The sequence below is a fragment of the Chiroxiphia lanceolata genome, chromosome 2 (assembly GCF_009829145.1).
Source record: "Chiroxiphia lanceolata isolate bChiLan1 chromosome 2, bChiLan1.pri, whole genome shotgun sequence".
NCBI classification, from domain to species: Eukaryota; Metazoa; Chordata; class Aves; order Passeriformes; family Pipridae; genus Chiroxiphia; species Chiroxiphia lanceolata.
The window spans coordinates 64,541,124-64,559,517 of NC_045638.1; positions in this window are offsets into that span (position 1 = coordinate 64,541,124).

An 18,394-nucleotide genomic window follows, 5' to 3' on the forward strand; every position below is an offset into this window, starting at 1 on the left:
TTCATCATTCCCAGTATTCTTGTAATACAAAAAAACCCTATTAATGAGGTTTTTTCCATGTTTGAGGTCACATGGTAAATATGCTAAAATTTCCAGGCTAACACAAAAAAACTATTCGTCTTTGATTGAAGTATCTATATACGGTCACAAGCCTAATATTAACATTCTGCTAAATTATGTTTTTGTCTGACATCTCTGGAACAGTGCTGAAATATGTTGGTGAATCTGACTCTGCCTTCAGGAAGGTAAAGGAATTAAATACTTCTAATTTAAGATATTCTACAGTGAGTAACAGCTGTGAAAATACAGAAAATGAAGGGAGTAAAACTCCTCTAGGCTTCTACAGAACTACTTAGACCCCTTTCTTAATCTTGATGGCGAGCAATGTAAATAGAATTAGGGTCATGAGCACTTGTGATCATCAAAGACAATTCAGCAGATTATACTGATCAAATCTAATTGGGATAATTATTAACCTCCTACTCAAATGCTTTTTTTATTATTGTGTAAGACAATTTAGGCTTTTTCAGCCTATATTACTGTATTGGGTCTTGGTGAGATGGAGTTCATTTCCCTGTAGCAGCCCTCACAGTGCTGTGCCTTGCTTTGGTAGCTAGAAAGGTGCTGATAACACACCAGTGTTTGGCTACTGCTGAGGAGTGTTGGCACAGCATCAGCGCTCTCTCTCCACACTCCTTCTTCCCGCCATCAAGGGCAAGATCCTGGGAGGGCAGACAACCAGGTCAGCTAAACCAAATTTACCAACAGTGTATTCCATACCATATGATGTCAGCTCTGATACAAAAGCTAAGGAAAGGAAGAGGGTTGCATTTGCTATTTACAAGGTTTGCCTTCTGAGCAACAGCTACACGTGCTGAAGCCCTGCTTCCTGGAAGTGGCTGGACATCACTTGCTGACGGGAAATCAAGAATAAACCTTGTTATTTTCCTCTTTGCTTGTGTGTGTGCAAACTTTCACTTCTGCTTTAGTAAACTGCCTTTTCTCAACCTATGAGTTGTTTTCCACCTCATTCTCTCCCCTGTGTCCAACTGGGAAGGGGGGTGATAGAGTACCTTGATGGGCACCTGGTGTCCAGCCAAGATCAACCCACTACAATTAGCGTTGTGATACATAAGGCAGTAGTAAAGTTTTACCTCAGATGTGCCTTGTATTTTAAGGAAATATTTCAGTATGGATTATATACAGTTATTTATTGACACCCTTAATGATGAAAGACAAAAATGAAATTATGTTGCTCACAATGTTATTGAACTGCTGTCAATTGTTACTGAAATTTGGTCCTTAACAACCTATGCTAGAAGCTGCAGTCACCCACAATGAAACACTCAAAACCTCTTCATTTTAGTTTCAGTAATGGTTTTTCCATAAAGTAATTGCTTTTATTTGCTCCTGTTCCATCAAGGTTATTTCTAAAATAGTGGAACTTTCTTTCAAAAGTGTAGTGTGGTCATCTGCAACTGTTTTTTTTTTTCAGATGTGGCAAGCAGAACAAATATACAGCTTTTTTTTTTTTCCTATTTTTTTTTTTTTTTTAATGAAAGCTAGGCACTTAACTTCAAATGACAAAACAAGAAAGGGAGAAACACATGAAGTTATTTCACATCACAGCTCAAATAACAATAAAAGGAATAAGTGGTAAGCCAATTTAAATGCAACTGAATGTAGCTAATATGATTCAATAACTCACATAAGAATAAGTCAAGGGCGTACTGTACTAATTATGGTCCAAGTCTTGTAAGTGGTTTCACTAGTTAATGAAACAAAATGAAAACACAAACAAAGCAAAACCAAAAAAGGATTAATCACTGTAATACCATTTTTCCTCAGAAAGACCTAAGAAACTTAAAAATAATACTGAAGTGTTCTATATCAGTCCAAACATCATATATTATTTTAATAAATAAACACTTAAAATTAAATATAATTTTAATTACTAAACCTACTAATTTGATTTTTGCACCCCAATGCTTTGCAAAATGCAATGTTGCCCTACTTGAGAAAAGTTTCTTTTAAATCATATTCTAGTAAACATAGTAAGCACCTGGAAAGCACTTGGAACAAAAATAAATGGATCCCAAAGACGCCAAAATGTTGTTTTTTTTTTTAAATATAGAATGTAACAAAATAAACCAAAATACTGGGTTACATAACAATATGTTTTTCATACCTGTGTACTAATCATTACTTTTACATGTATACTTCTGAAGAAAACACATCATAGTTTCTGGACATTCTTCTTAAATATTCCTTGAAAAAGATACTTGTGAAGACAACACAGATCTTTCACTCTTCCTCCTATTCCTTGCACGTGTGAAATAATCTCATATACCAAGGAACACTGATGGAGCTGGGAGAGAGGGAATTTAATTTAACTGGGTGCTCTGAATTGCTGTATAAATGTCTCCATTGCTGACCTTGGCAACAAATGATGATTTCAATCACTTGTTGAAAATGCTTCTTTCTCTCTGACAATAAGAACTGCTTAGACTTAAAAATCCAATTTTTTTGTGTCCAAGATGGGGTAGATGTCTCTCTCACTGCATTGAATGCTACTGAACTGCATGAGTGAAATGGCTACCATCTACCCTTCTTCCCTGATTTTGCTTCCTCATTAATGTGCAGAAGTTTCTGACCCACCGCTGTACCTTAGGTTGATACATTAGAAGCTACAGGCTTGTACTAGTTGGTATAAATACTGCACATCAATATGATCCTTCAAATCTATGTGGATTAGCCCTGCATAAAATGCAAACTTACTTGTTAAACTATGTTTTTCACACTTCTATTGTGAGTAAAAGGATTCCTGAATCCCAAAAATGAATTAATAGTGACTGACCTGAGATCCCATCAAGTAATCCTTCAAAACAGGTGTAGCAGTCCTGACTGCGGTTACTCACAATATCCTCTCACAAATATTGTCAGTCACTAGGCTATTCTGTGGTTTATCTGGAAAGCTGGTCTTTTTTTAATGAAGAAGGGAAAAACAGATCTTGTGATAAGCACTGAGGGCTAGTCCCTTCAAGTAGCTATGGATCAAGAGATGAATCAGAACATTCAGTCCTGCTTCCTTCTGTGTTTGACAATGTACAGAACTACACAAGCGGTCAGATGGTACCCTTTAGAAAATAAAGTTATGTAAAGAAGGGGAGATCTGTGATCCAAATGGGAGGTGAGACAAGTTGCACCACAGGTGGACTGGCTGTCACCAAGTGCTACTGAGAGAGGAGCTTTGCTACATCTTAGGAAGTCCTTGCCTTTCTTCAGTGGGGAAGAAAAGAGGATAAAGATTTGTCATGATCATATGGTTACCTCATGTTAATAAAGGAGTGGTATATAATATAAGTTCACTATTCTTTTTTATGTATTCTCTACATATGCAATTCTTGCATGCACTTTTGTATTGTACTGCTAGACTTATTTTCTTTTACTGCTTTTCTTTTATAATTATTTCTATTTTTCATTTTTCATGCAATTTTATTTGGACATATGTATTTCCCCACCTCTCTTTTCACTTGTACAAGTTTAAGTATCCCATTAGTGAGACTTGGATCAGTATTAAGAAAAACAATAAAGTCATCTGCTGAATAAATTTTAGCTTGTCTTATCTTTGCTAAGGGAAGTAATTTACCAGTAGCAAACATGCACTGTTTGAGTGACTCTCCATTCAGATTTCAAACTAGCCCTACTGGCCACTGTGGTTATTGGCAAGGATATATGATATAGGTTTCCTGGGGAGGATGGAGAGGGAAAAGGAAATTCCTTGCTCCCTCCTTTCTTTATTCCAGGTAAAAACATTCCATTATTTTGTTTATTTTTTCTTTTCCTTTTTTTTTTTTTTCCTAAGCACTGTCTTGTTCAGAGATCCCAACAGCTTAGTAGAGAGGTAGATAGATGGCCTGAGAGAGCAGTGACATGAAGTTGAAGCTTCTCTACACCTGGTGAGAAAAGTAATTGGGCAGTTCTTGAAGTTTTTGTCTCAGGATCTGTATTGCTAAGAGACATAGAAAACATACACTGCCAAAACAGCATGGAATACAAGAGAAGAAGTAAGAAGTGATGAGATGCCATTCATCTTACCTAACCTGAGCTGCCTAAAAGTAGGTATCTAGTCCAATCCAAAGTTTTCACAGCTGATAGAGGGAAACAAGGGTACACTTCAGAGGCTGTCATCTTATCCAAGGGTATTAACACACAGGAACATTCACTGTATGGAATAGTTGTCCAGCTCACAAATAATTTTTAATGCTCATTTCTTCCTTCTCTCCAGCCTTTGACATTTTTCTTTTTTTTTTTTTTTTTTCCCCAGACGCACTTCTTGCCTAACTTATCAGCTAAGAGCAGAGTTTTTGATGCATTTTGTCAAATGAATGAATCTCCCCAGGCATTTTCACATGATTATTTATAAGTATTGCCAAGTGAACAGCAAATCAGTAAAGCATGCATGGGTAATTAATGCCCATTTCATATAAAATATGAAGAGTAAACATAATTAATTTGCTTTGCATAAGACCCTTTAAAAATCAGAATATGTATTTAATACTTTTTCATGTAGGTTGAATTTCTTTAAGCTTCTCATCTCTACATCCTAAGGAATATGTCATTCAATACCATACATACTGTGCATAAAAGGGTGATCAAACAATAAAACAGTGACCACTGTTTTTTTTTTCACTTGTACCAATAGATAATTTCTCTGTAATCCTAAACTGCTAGAGGGAGATCCATTGATGATTTTCACAGAATCTATTGATATTAAGCACAGTTAACTTCAGAAACCATCAACAACACCGTTATAAAACTAAGATAGCAGGTAGAAAACAGTAGCAAAAAAGGGATTAACAGAAAGGTGAATGAAAAGACAATATCATGATTGCCTCCAATTTTGAGAACAAATCTAAAAATTTTCACTGCTTGGAGGTTATTTTGAAAGACATTCCAAAAACCTGGATGTCTGTAGAAGTGTTCTAAGAAAACTATTCCCAACAGACCTACTCTACTCCTTTTATGCGTGTTAAAGATCACATTGAAACGTTACAAATAGAATTGACTTTTCCCATCCTTGATGGGCTGTAGGATAGGAACTGTGTTTCCTTTATCCTCATTTACTTCTTTTGGAGCTCCATCAGTACAAGCAATATCCTTAATATGGAGAAACAAACCGATCAATTAGTCAGAAGGAGGAGCACTTATGCAAAATGAGAAAGCTAGTACTTTTATTTGTTTTTGCTCAGACCTAAAATCCAAAGGGATTTTCTGAAGCATTGCCAGTTTTTCTAACTTTGGAGAGAGCTGAGATGAAGCAGTTCTGCACACTTTGAAACTTGCAGGTGCTTCAAGATTCTTGGGTATGTTATGTCTTTTCTGCCTACCAGGTTGAGTAGGTATACCATATACTTGAAGTGCTTGTACTTTAAGTCTTTTTAACTTGACTATAAAAGACTTCTTGTTTGACTTTGGTAAGGAAATCACAGAAGTCTTAGACCTTTGTATATCTTCAGCTATGTCAGTAGAAGTCTGAATTGACTGTGGAATGTTGTATGTGGACTGCGAAGTAGAAAGATGGTGGAAAAGGAACACAAGAACAAAGTATAAAAAGTAGCTTTAAGATGGAGAGTGTTTCATAAGCAAAATGAATCAAAATTGTTTTCCATGATAGAAGCTATATTTTGCAGGAGTCTCTGCCTTTGCTTATTTCTCAGCTACAGGCAGTAGTTTACCAGAGATGTAATTTTGATTCTTGTGGCCACAATATGCAAATATATTAGGTTTGAACTTAATTAGAATAACTTATTAGAAAAACTTATTAGAATAAAGTCCAAAAGTGAGTAATATTCAGAGTTTTCCCAAGTGTTACAATGTCAATTTAATTTTTGTCACAGCTCAACATGTCTTACTCTCTCTTGGTATCTGCAAAGGCATCAAGTACTGAGGAAATAAATAAACCATCCTATACACTTACATATGCTCACTTACCATGCCTATATTCTGTGTCATTAATGGAGTTAATGTTTAGCCATGGTATTCTGTTCTGCTGGATAGAAATGGGATATAAGGATGTTTATCTTTAGAAAAAATTTACCGCATTGGCCAAATATTTTCAGTATATTATAAATAACAAGAAAAAGAGTTTCACTAGATGCCCAACTACATTTCAGTCTCTGAGTTCTGCAGCACTTCAGAAGACACTCGACCTTTTGGAGTCTACTTCATAAAATCTGCTGAGTTCTTTAAATGAGTTACAGCCTTGTATTGATATCGTGGTTATCTCTTATTCCAAATACTGAAATGCAGGATGCTAAACAAAATACAGAAATTATAAACTTAAATATAGACCATTTTAACATACAATATGAGAAAGCTATGAGTATTTCTATTCAGTCATTTGTAGAAAAAATTATTGGCTAATACATGTAAATGTATTTCTACTTCTATAATATGCATTTAAATTCTATTTTAATTTTTTTTTGTAAGCGTATGTAATTTCAATAATTACATTTTTTCTTCTACTTTTATTTTTAGTAAATGTCTGAATATACTAACTGAACTGTGGAATTTAGAAATGTTGACTCTGTGCCTGGAGCACAAAATAGAGCCAGTAATGAAAAAACCTACCCCATATTAAAGAGTGGATGGGTAAGAGAATGTTTTGAATGTTTATCTTTTGTTTCCAAAGTCTTTCAAAGCAAATAAATTAGGAAAGGGATAAGTGGGCATCTGAAGAATAGGACTCGTGAATCTGCTTCAGATGCTCTCCTAAAGGTCATCAATTTGTTTTGGTCAGGATACAACAGAATTTATCCTAGCTTCAAAAAGAGCACTCTCTACTTCACCTATCCAACTCTAATTTCACACATTTTTCTAGTGAGTTATTTATTTTTTTTTAGCCCTCTGAAACATCTGGTGTAAGAAGTTTTTGGAGATAGTATCCTGGTTTTGATAGACCTTTCATCTGTTCTGCTATGAGTCATTTTATGCTCCAACTGCTTTGTCATACTGAATCACATTTAGAATATCTTTGAAATGTTACTTAAAAGCCATCCAAATGTTAATCAAAATGTGTACAATGAAGGTGTTTTCCTCACATAAAGGCAAACCTGTAAAAATGTGCAAGATCTAGAAACTCTTTTGTCAGAAGACAAAATGGTATATTTTTCTCTTTCTGATATATCCAATAAACTGTTTTTTCAAAGAAGATGTAGCCATTCTAGTTGATGTATGGAGACATATTAATATGCTAACTTTTTTATTCTGAAATAGGTATAAATCAGGTGTTAAAACTGGAGAAAGAATAAGAGAATCAGAATGAGGTTTCTGTGCAATTAACTGGCAGAATGATGCTTCCATTTATTCTGCAGAGTTACTAGCTCATCAAGTTGTTTGAAGTTAATGGATTTCTTTTCAAAGTAGATTTCTACTAAGTCAGAATAAGCATATCAGAATTCAGCTCTGAACATTTTGACCATTTTTAAAATGGAAGGGTATTCATTGTTGCAGGGTTATATTGAGTCATATACTGGAATAAAATGTCAGATCTGTACGTGTGTATTTATAGACATTTTTATCCAGGTTGACAGTATTTTTCATGTATCCTGTCTCCTTGTAAATTCTTCCTGGTACTATTAATGTAAGTGCCCGGTATTTATTTTTGCCTCTTGCCATATCCAGTTGTCATATGTCTACACTGTACATATTCTGAACAAAGAAAGAATGGAACATAAAGAATTTAAGTCAAACCCAAAACAACAGACACAGAGAAGCAAAGCCAAGAGAGAATCCCTCATTTTTTCTTACAATGGCAACAAAGTACTGCCATTAGCCTAGCTAATGAGAGGGGAAAAAGAAAGTGATAATTTGTTACTTGATGGTAAGTAAGAATTTAGTCTAACTTTTCCACGAAGATGAAAAGTAAAACCACTTTGCCATGACCCAATAGCTGGATCAGACTGAATAAAGAATGAGCTAAATAATGCAAGCCACCTAAACTGGGATTTTTTATTAACCAAATTTAAATATTCTTTGATCTTGCTCTCTGACTCCTGTTCTCAGTATCATGTGAGAGACTGCTGGGAGCAAAGCTAAAGATATCCATCTGAACAAATAGAATGTTGTCTGTGATCATAGAATATATTAGCAAACATCCTACTAATGTGAAAGCTAGCACATCCTTTAGTCTCCAAACTGCTACTGGTTATGTGAAGAGCGTAGTGAACTGTAGCACTTACAGTATAAATGCTGGATAGAAGAAAACAAAGATGCAAATTGTTTATTTTTCCTTAGGCTGACTAGTCATGAAATACTCTTTGCCAGGGTGGTTATATTTTCCTGGTTTTCTTGTTAGTATGTGTTGACAATAGCTCAGTTCTCACCTGTTTCTTAGTGGTTGTAACTTTGGTTCTTACTGTCAGAAGATCTGTGCCACGGATCTGCTCAAAAAAGCCAAGTGTAAAGTCTTGCACCTGGGAAAACATAATCCAGGAGTGCTGCACAGGCTGGGATCTACCTGGCTGGGAAGCAGCTCTGTGGAAAGGAACCTGGGAGTCTACCAGTGACCAGGTGGACAACAAGATCAGTATGAGTGAACAGCTCTGCAGCAGAGAAAGCCAACAGGATGATAGGTTGTGTAAAAAGTTCATCACCAGCAGGGATGAAGTTGTTATTCTACCTACTCAGCATTTGTCAGGCCACATATAGAATTCCCACTTCAGTTTTGGTCCCTGCTGTGCAAACGAACACGTCTGTGATGTGGACATGCTGGAGGGGATCCAAATAAGGGCCACAAAGATGATGAAAGGGTTGACAAACCTGACAGTTGAGGAAAGGCTAAGTGAACTGGATTTGTTCTGTCTTGAGAAAAGAAGGCTTAGGGGAGCCTCATCATGATGTTCCAGTATTTAAAGTGTGGCTACAAAGTAGTCACATAGAAAAGATGAGGGGTAATGGGAACAAGCTACTCTTGAGGAGGTTCTGATTGGATGGGAGAGTAAATTTTTTCACATTGCAAACTCTCAACCATTGGAATAATCTCCCAAGGAAGTGGTGGATTCCCAGACATTGGGTACTTTTAAAGTTCAACTGGACAGGGTGCTGGGCTGTCTTTTCTAGACCACACTTTTGCCAAAGAAGTTTGGATGAGATGGTCCTTGAGGTCCTTTCCAACCTGTTATGATATGATTGTAAGATTCTATAATGACAATGACTTATATGAAATGTTGAAAGAAATAAAGTTGTATGGTTTAAAATGTTGTATCGTCTCAGGGATAATTAGTTAGTAAAAAAATAAGAAAGAAGGATGAGAAAGAAAAAAAGTTTACCCCCAAAATAATTTTGTCCTGGTCCTATTTAATCTATTCATGAATTGTACGGAAAAGGAAGTAAGTAGTAAAAAAAAATGATAAAAATATAAAAATTAGTAATGATACAGATGAAGATAAAATGTCAGATGAAATTCAGTATTGATAACTACAAAAAAATGAATATGTGGGCAAAAAAATTTATTATATACACAAAGCTGAGACATGAATTAGCTATTACCATTCAGGAAAGAGCTCTTGCTGCCATGGTGAATAGTTCTTTGTAAATGTTAGCTCTGTGCTCACAGACACTCAGTAAGGCATGCTAAGAATTATTATAAAAAGATTAAAGAACTCCAGAGAAAATAACATTTTATCAATGCATAAACCTATGATGAATACACATCTACAACTGTTTGTGAAGGTCTATTCAGGTCTCCACTTCCTCAGCTTCAAAATACATAAAACTTGAAAAGGTGTTTTGGAAAGGATGATAGGAGATATAGAAAACTTTTTTATGACAAGCAATTAAACAGGCAGGGAGCATATAGCCTGGAAAACAGAAGACTGAAGAGACTTGTGAAATCATGACTGGTATGAAAGTAATGAATAGCACAAGAGTTGTGGGCAATTATTATTTCATCTAATGAAATTAGCTGACAGGTTTTGAAGAAAGATCAGGAATTACTTTTCCATATAATAAGTTATTACACTATGGAAGTAATTAATACACAATGTGGATGCCAAAACCCCCAAGGGAGTTCAAAAGGAGTATAGGACAAATTAGTGCAAGAAAGAGTTATTACACACAAAGAGACAGAAAAACTTCTTTTTTGTAGAAACTGACATTGTTAACAGAGATGATATATCAGATAAAAATAAATCCCCCACAATCTATATTTATCCCAATCTTATGTTTTTTTCCCCATAGGTATCTGCTCTGTTGCCACTGTGAGACAAAAGAGTAGATTACAAGGATATTTGGCTTAATGAGTACATATGTCCCCATATTTCATGGTCTTATATGTCCTCTCAATTCTTTCTGACACTGCCTGCCTGACAAATTTGTCTCTTGGTGATTCAGTATCTTTGGAGTGGAGTCATTCTCTCGGCAAATTAAATGTATACCTCTAAGGCAATAAAGGCTTCGTGAGGCATACAGAGTTTGCAGGAAGATATTAATGGATCTCTTCTCAGCCCAGAAGAGAGCATTTCTTTTCTTATCTCCTGTACTTCCTGCCACTTCTCAGTATTCTGACATGATTTTGCAATAGTTTGGGATAAATCTTCTCTATACCTCTATTTATTTTGAGCTCCAAAATTTTCCATGATAGTCTCTTGTCTTCTCTATATTATGGACAAACTCACTATTTTAGGATTTCAGAAGTACATTATATGGCCTTTAATGATGGCCATCTCTATTCCTCTTACAGATTGACTGTGTTGAACTTAATATGAATTTATTTTAGAGGGACAGAGGAATGAGAAAGACCTCTTGGGTCCTGGAGTCTAATTCCCTACTCAGCAAAATGAGGTCTTTCATACCAGTTGGAATCACAAATTAAATGCTGGTGGCACTGCTTACAGCACGTGTATGTGCATGTGCACGCACACACACACACACACACACACACACTCACACACACACACACACACACGCACACACACACACACACACACACTCTCTCCCCTACTCGATGTCTTCAGGTCAGATTCACATCTAAGTTAGCACAGCAGTCATCTCAGGTTTCTGACCGCCAGCAGAGAGTGATAAACAACTTCAGAGATTAACTGAATCCACCAAAGATATGGACTATTTGGAAATACATATCTCTTTCCACTGATTACTGATGGTACCTTGTCAGTGATGAGGTCCTATAATAATCACAGAATCACAGAATCAGACAGGTTGGAAAAGATCTACAAAATCAAGTCCAACCTTTGATCCACTATCACCACAGTTACTAGACCATGGCACTAAGTGCCACATCCAGTCTAATCTTAAAAACTTCCAGGGATGGAGAATCCACCACTTCCCTGGGCAGCCCATTCCAATGTCTGATTAGCATCTCTGTAAAGAATTTCTTCCTAATATCTAACCTAAACCTCCCCTGGCAGAGCTTAAGGCCATGCCCTCTTGTCTTACTGATAGATGCCTGGGAGAAGAGACCACCCACCTGGCTACAACTTCCTTTCAGGTAGTTGTAGAGAGTGATGAGGTCTCCCCTGAGCCTCCTCTTCTCCAGGTTGAACAACCTCAGCTCCCTCAGCCTCTCCTCATAGGACTTGTGTTTGAGTCCCTTCACCAGCCTTGTTGCTCTTCTCTGGACCTGCTCCAGCACATCGACATTCTTCCTGAACTGAAGGGCCCAGAACTGGACACAGTACTCCAGGTGTGGCCTCACCAGCGCTGAGTACAGGCAATTTCCTTAACTGTCAGAGATCTAAGTGGTCTAATAGGCCTTAATGGCTCTGACCAGTCTCACTCCTTGCTTGCAGGCTCAGGATCCCACTTTAGCTCAGGTCTAGGACCATAGTTCTTGGCTCAGGTATGTTGTCAGTGTGTCTGTCTTATATCCTTTGTCCTATCACCCTAATTTACTGATTGATCTTCCTGGTCTTACCTTATGGGTAATTTTGCATCCAGTCCTATCTCTGCTACTGTCTTGTGGACAGACCATAGAACTATGTTACAGGTAGCTTTGTCTCTAGTCCCATCTCTTGCTCTGTACCCAGCTGTTCCAGATTAGTCACCCTGAGTGGGCCCTAGACATGACTGCTTATATTGATTGTTTGACACTGTGGATGGCCCCGGTCACTGTCTCCAGGGCTGTCCTGCCCTGGAGATTCTGCAGTTTCTTCACCTATTACTGAGAGCACTGAGCAGCCTGTGGTGGGGAAACCTGGAAACCCTGGACTCTCAGCTAATCCTCTCTTGGAGACCAGCTCTGCTTCTGCTGCTCCCTGAAACTTAAGTTCAGCAAGATGAGAATGAACCTTGCCAAAAACCTTGATGTATAAATATCTATCTATCTATATCTATATAGATATATTTGTAAGAGTTTGAAGTTCAGTGCTTCTAATGTTCCACAGAGTCTCAATACTCACTACTCTGGATTTCAGGTGAATAGACTTCATCCTGTTCAGGGTTCTGCTTGAAAGAATCACGCTTACTTCATGAGACTTGTTTATTTAACAATAGCATTTACTCAGAGTATTTAGATTTAATCATTGTTTTCATATGTTCACTCTCTAGAAATGGAGAAATAATATTTTCTTTCCTGCTTTTACTATTTAGTTTATGAGCATCCAGGTCTAAGAATATGTATGGAGAAGAGCAAAGTAGATCTTGATACAGCTTTTCAGATTTTACTGTAAACTACAGCCATAAGACAGTATGAAGACTTAGTTTATAAAACCTGTTTAGAAAATGGTAATAAACTGAACAAAGGTAATAGAGAATTGATCAATATGGGTAAGAGGAAACTAACCTGCTTTCAGCACTAGAAGAAAAGGGGAATTAAGAAATCTGTAAAGAAAGGAATTGTGTAAACTCATTCAAAGCAAAATCAAAATAAAAGTGTGAGTAAACTCTACCAAGTCTTTAGATGTGGCAAGAAATATATTTATATAGAAGAGAGGGAAACCAGAACGGAAGTTTGAAATGGTACAAAATCCATAGGACTAAGGAAGACACATTTTTTTTCCATTTTTGAGGAATGTAATTACACTTATATAGTCTGATATTTTGACAACACATAAATCTATAATATGTCTTTATGGGAGATTTCTGTAACATTTTTATATGTAAGTTACAGTATGATTAAAAGTCCCTTTCTGTTCAAATAATTTCCCCCTCATTCCATCTGCCTCTTCATCTTGCTTTTTTTCTCTTTCCTTCCCCGTTTCTGTACCCTTTGTCATTATCATTGTGTTGTCTAAAAGACCGAGAAGAAAAAAAGACTCCAGGCCAATTTAGGTAGGAGATAAGATAAGAAGAGCAGAGCTTTAATGAGCCCTTGGCCCACAGGAATACAAAGCACCATGTGCACGCTCAGATACAGGTTCTATGATTTTATAATGATGTCCGACCAATCCCCATTTGACCACCCTCTGCTTCTGCCCCGTTCTGCCCCCCAGCACACCTCCTTGGGAATAGAGTCTGGGGGAGTTTGGAACCCCTCTTTCATCATCTTCATCCTCCTCTCCGCACATTGAGTCCTTGGAGGCCCTCCAAAGTTCCGGGCTTGAAGGCCACTTTTGCCTATGTTTGCATTTTCTGGCGCAGGCCTTAAGGTGTTTTTCTGCAATTTCACCTAGAAAGAAGACTAAACAGCTAACAGAATTTTGAGGGATTGATATGGGACACGGTTTGGTATGTGCAACTGTTAAGCTACTGTTGTTACTTTTACTGTAAAATACTGATAAGAGATATAATACAGTAAGACAGTAAGAGAATGCAAGTTAATTATGCTGGTAGAGATTTCAGTGTGGAAATGATACCTGAGTTATGTATTGCTGTAGTTACTTCTACTGGAAATACTGATACATTAAAATCTACATCCACTACATAACTACTACTAAAATCTATAAAAATTAAAAAATCAAAAAATCAAAAAAGCTTGGAGGCAGCATAGTTTTCTGCAGTTTTATATTTCTGGTTTATATTTATTGGTAATCAGTGTGAAAAGTATTATTGTGAATACTTGTGAATCTCAGTATTTTCTTAACAGAAAAAAACCCAAGCATTTCAATTAAGTTAATTTCCTTTTTATGTACATAATCATGTTATCAAAGACTTGAGGGTGGTCAAGAAAAGAAAGATAAGAAGAAAAAGAAAGAAGAAACTTTTTCTGTTTTAGAATATATTTTTTCAGAGCATTTTCTTTTACATTACAGGGCATATTTCGATTAGTATTTGCAAGCCATTTTTAATAGAGCTGTTTAAAAATGTCAGAAAGACCATATTAACAATAGTGAATAAAGACTGTAAAGAGTGCAAAGGCAGAACATATGCAAGCATACTCAGAGAAAGGATTGCTGAATTATTAAAAAGAAGAAAAGCAAGAGAGTAAGTAAGTTTGTGTCATAACCAGGTCACAGTTCTAATCATATTTCAATCCCATGTAACACTACCTCTTGCTTTATTGGCCTGGTAATTGTTTCTATTCATGCCATAGATAGAACAATGCCCATCTAGAAATGTGAGCAGTCTAGAAGCGATACTAACTGCTTGCTGCCCACACAATTAAATAATTAAATGTAATTTCAGATACTCTAGTTTCCAGAATGCTTTGGTCGGAGGTAAGACAATATTAACTGCTCTGCAAAATCAGAAGAAGAAAAGGAAATTTTCCACTTTGGAGCCAAAGTTGCTTTAATTCTTTCTACACTTGCTGTAATTTTACCAAAAAAAGTCCACTGTTCAACTGTCATATTATGTTTTCTCTAAAAGTAATAGTGGCATTTCTTAATAAAACCCCTGTGTCTTTTTATACACCTTGCAAGTATGCAGCAAATTAGACATGCAAACCGGTTGATCCTGGAGTAATTTGCAAGTGTTAACAGAAAAGCTGAAGTCAGCTGAGTGCTAGAATTACACAGTAAAATACAGTAAGGAACATTTATCTGTCTCAAGGTGTACATTTTATTTTCTGCTGGTGATAGGAATGCAATGTTCTTGTCATTGCCATTGTGAAAGTTTTTGATGGGACAAGTAACAACAGCATTGTATTTATTTTCATTGCTGTCTAAAAATATATAGTATGATTGCTGGAAGTACACTGATGCAAATTATAATGATTATTTGATTTGAAAAGCACCTTTCTTACCATGCTCTTCAGCACTGCGTAAGTAGTTATATAACACATTAATTATGACTTTACTGTCTCTCTGTAATAAGAGACAAGATGACACTTCGTGTGTGATGGAATATCTTTTCCAATTACATTGCTTCCTATCTAAATCTAAGGTCTAGTTTCACAAAAATCAGATTTTTGAGTTCAATGGTGAATGCAATTTAGATTGTGTCACTAAAGTATCTTTTTAAAGACAGAAGAATTGCCATATTAATACTATTTGATAATTTATACATTATTTAGAATAACACTTTACATATATGCAGAGCTGTGCAGGAAAACATTTTACTGCTCAGAGAGCATCAGTGATTGAACCTTTTCACTACCTTTCTGTGTTTCATATTATCATCTTCTTCTCTCACATGGAGAAGGTGAGTTATCAGTAATTTATTCAACAAATTATGAGCAGAACTAGGATTACAACTAAATCTCTCCTCATCTTCTTTTAAACATCAGATTATGTTTTTTTTGTTCTCATTCTTCAGAAGATCTCATCAGAAACTGAATTTTAAAATCAATTTATGTGCTTATCATGCCAAGTTTACAACTCAATATCATGTTTAATGTTTTTAAAATTATAAAAAATAACCTGAGGCATGCAATGTAAACCAGAGGCAACATTTATTTCAGCAAGCTTTTCTCATGAGCAAAGTATTGCTAGCACCACTGACTTCCCCACGGATTTTTCTTTCACTCTGTTTTTTTTAATATATGTTAAGCTAATAAGAAATCTGTGCATATAATAATCAAAATAAGTCTCAAGAGATGGTGATGAACAGTCACCAGGAAAGTTTCAATGATGAGATTTTTGTTCTCAGAAAATACCTTTTTCCTCAAACTAAGCTTTTTGCTGTGATGAATTGGTTTCAATAAAAGGTTTCCCAGATCTTGGATAGAATATCTGTCAAGTAAGAAACAACAAGTGAGACCACAGAATAATAAGTGACTGGGTAGGAAGGATATTTAACTGAGATGTAGAAGACATGGATTATATTCCTTCTCTGAGGGATTTAATACTTTCATAATTCATGTGCCCTATCAATTTAGTTATTCAGAGACCAGAGTCACAGTGCAATGTATCATTACCACTAGGAATTCTTCTAAAATTCAAAATGCTCTGGTGAATTGGAAACAGTATTTCTTACTCAGTCCTCCCTGTGAGGAACGGAGGTAAAATTTCTTAGGAGATTAAAAGTGACAGTAGACCATATTCTGATGGTTTTAATATGTATTTTAAAACATGGAGGAATTTTAAAATTAAATCTGATTATATTAAACTTCTACCGAGCAACTGATCATGCAGTGGTTTTTTTGCAAACCACATATTTGCGTCATGGTTTCAAAAAACAAGAGAAAGAAGAAACTCCTTTTTATCTTGTGAGTAGATGAGCTTTAGAATGAAACCTGCATGTTCCTTAAATCCTATGATTTGGGTGAGATAAGTTGTTTTTATAAACTGAAGTATATTTAATCAAAATAAATTTGTTTTGGTTTCAGGTTTCTGCACTACACTGGATCAATGTAATGAGGTCACGGTTGAACTTAATTAATATTACATGGATACACTGTTTCCTTTTTAAGTTCTGGTTGTACTAGTGAGTGCAAATAGCATTGATGGATGACAGATGCAAACTTTCCAAATAGGCTAAGCAGTAAAGTTCAGTTGTAAATTGATCCTTTAGAGAGTAATTTAATTTTTAATTATCAGGCTAGTAGCAAGATTTACTAAAAAAAAACCCACCCAAAATAAAAACAAACACCCTGGATAATAAACCCAAGGTAAAAGGTTAAAGGTGAAGAATTTGCCTGAATTTCTGAAGTTTTAGTCCACTGAGTAGAAGTTGTTCACTTTATATGAGATCAGTCTATTGGAAATGGAAGGCATTGGTGGGTCCTAGTTCACTATGTCAGTTGCATACTGATTTCATTAAAGTTAATAGGAATTTTGTTGTTCAAAGGTATCTACTTTGTTTGGGCCTTCTTTGCCATTGCACTTGCAAAATATTTAACAAAAAAAAATATTTGAAAATATTAACCAATATTTTGTTTAGTACTCAAATGCCATTAACATCCTGAGTCTATTAATCCTAACTGCATAGAATTGATCAGAATTCAAATTAAGATTTTTTTATGGCAGTTAGAGATATGGCTTCGAGACAGCTGAGGGAACTGAGTACAGATTTCTCATTTTTGGGCAACTGCTTTATCACATGCCCTTCCCTCACTTTTCCCCCTTAAACTCCCCCAAAACTTTTCATTTCACTGTAAAAGGAGAATGTGTGCCTTGTGTTGCATTCATCACACATATGTAACTTTGAATTTAAAGTTTAACAGAACATGGTTGAGGGTGTAAATAGACTACAACACACAGAGTTTCTGTTTATACTCAAACACATGGAAGAAGGTTTTTTTCAAAGACTTTTGACTTAATTTAGTCAGCCTATGGTAATATTGAAGAAAATGTATCTCTGAATCATTCTCTTTGACTTGTACTACTATTTTTCACCAAAAAGTTGTTTTAGGTATGAAAATAGGTGGGCTAAATATCACCAGACTGAGCACTGGGTGCTATTGTAAGATCCTTTAACAGGATCTTGACTGGGTGCAAGATGACTCTGAAAGGCAATCTGAAAAAAACCCTGCATAGGTATCTGGGGTATTCATACTAGAGAAGAACTGAACCTTGCTCTATAACTTCAAGAGTAAGTACCTTAGCAATTTCATGATTGCAATAGGTTGTGCTATATGCCACTTCACCACTACCTCAGAGAGCAATTCTTCCTGAGTTTTATGGGAGCCTTGTTCCTGTTGGTGTATAGTAGACCAGCTGAAAATGCCTGTTGGTTTAGGACCTCCACTGGGACATTTGCCTGAGGATTGCCTTCATTTGCAAAGCCTGGTGGGGACATTTATTTTCTGGGTTTTCAGAATTTCTAAACATGTAGAAAAAAAAAGGGTTCAGGGATAGGATTCAGTCTGTAACTGTAGAGAGACCGATCTGAGTCAGTGGCTCTGAGTTCCTTCACTTTGAGAACATTAAACAGATTCTTTCTAAACATTTTTTTTTCCTCAAATCTAATGGAAGGATATAAGTTGACAATTTTTGGGTGGGCAGTAAAATAGTTTATGTGCATTTGGGGCATCCATTTTGGATTTTGGTAGCTAAACAGAGACTAAAGGAATAAAACTTTTAATAGGTCTATCTATCACCTGACCAGTAGGTAA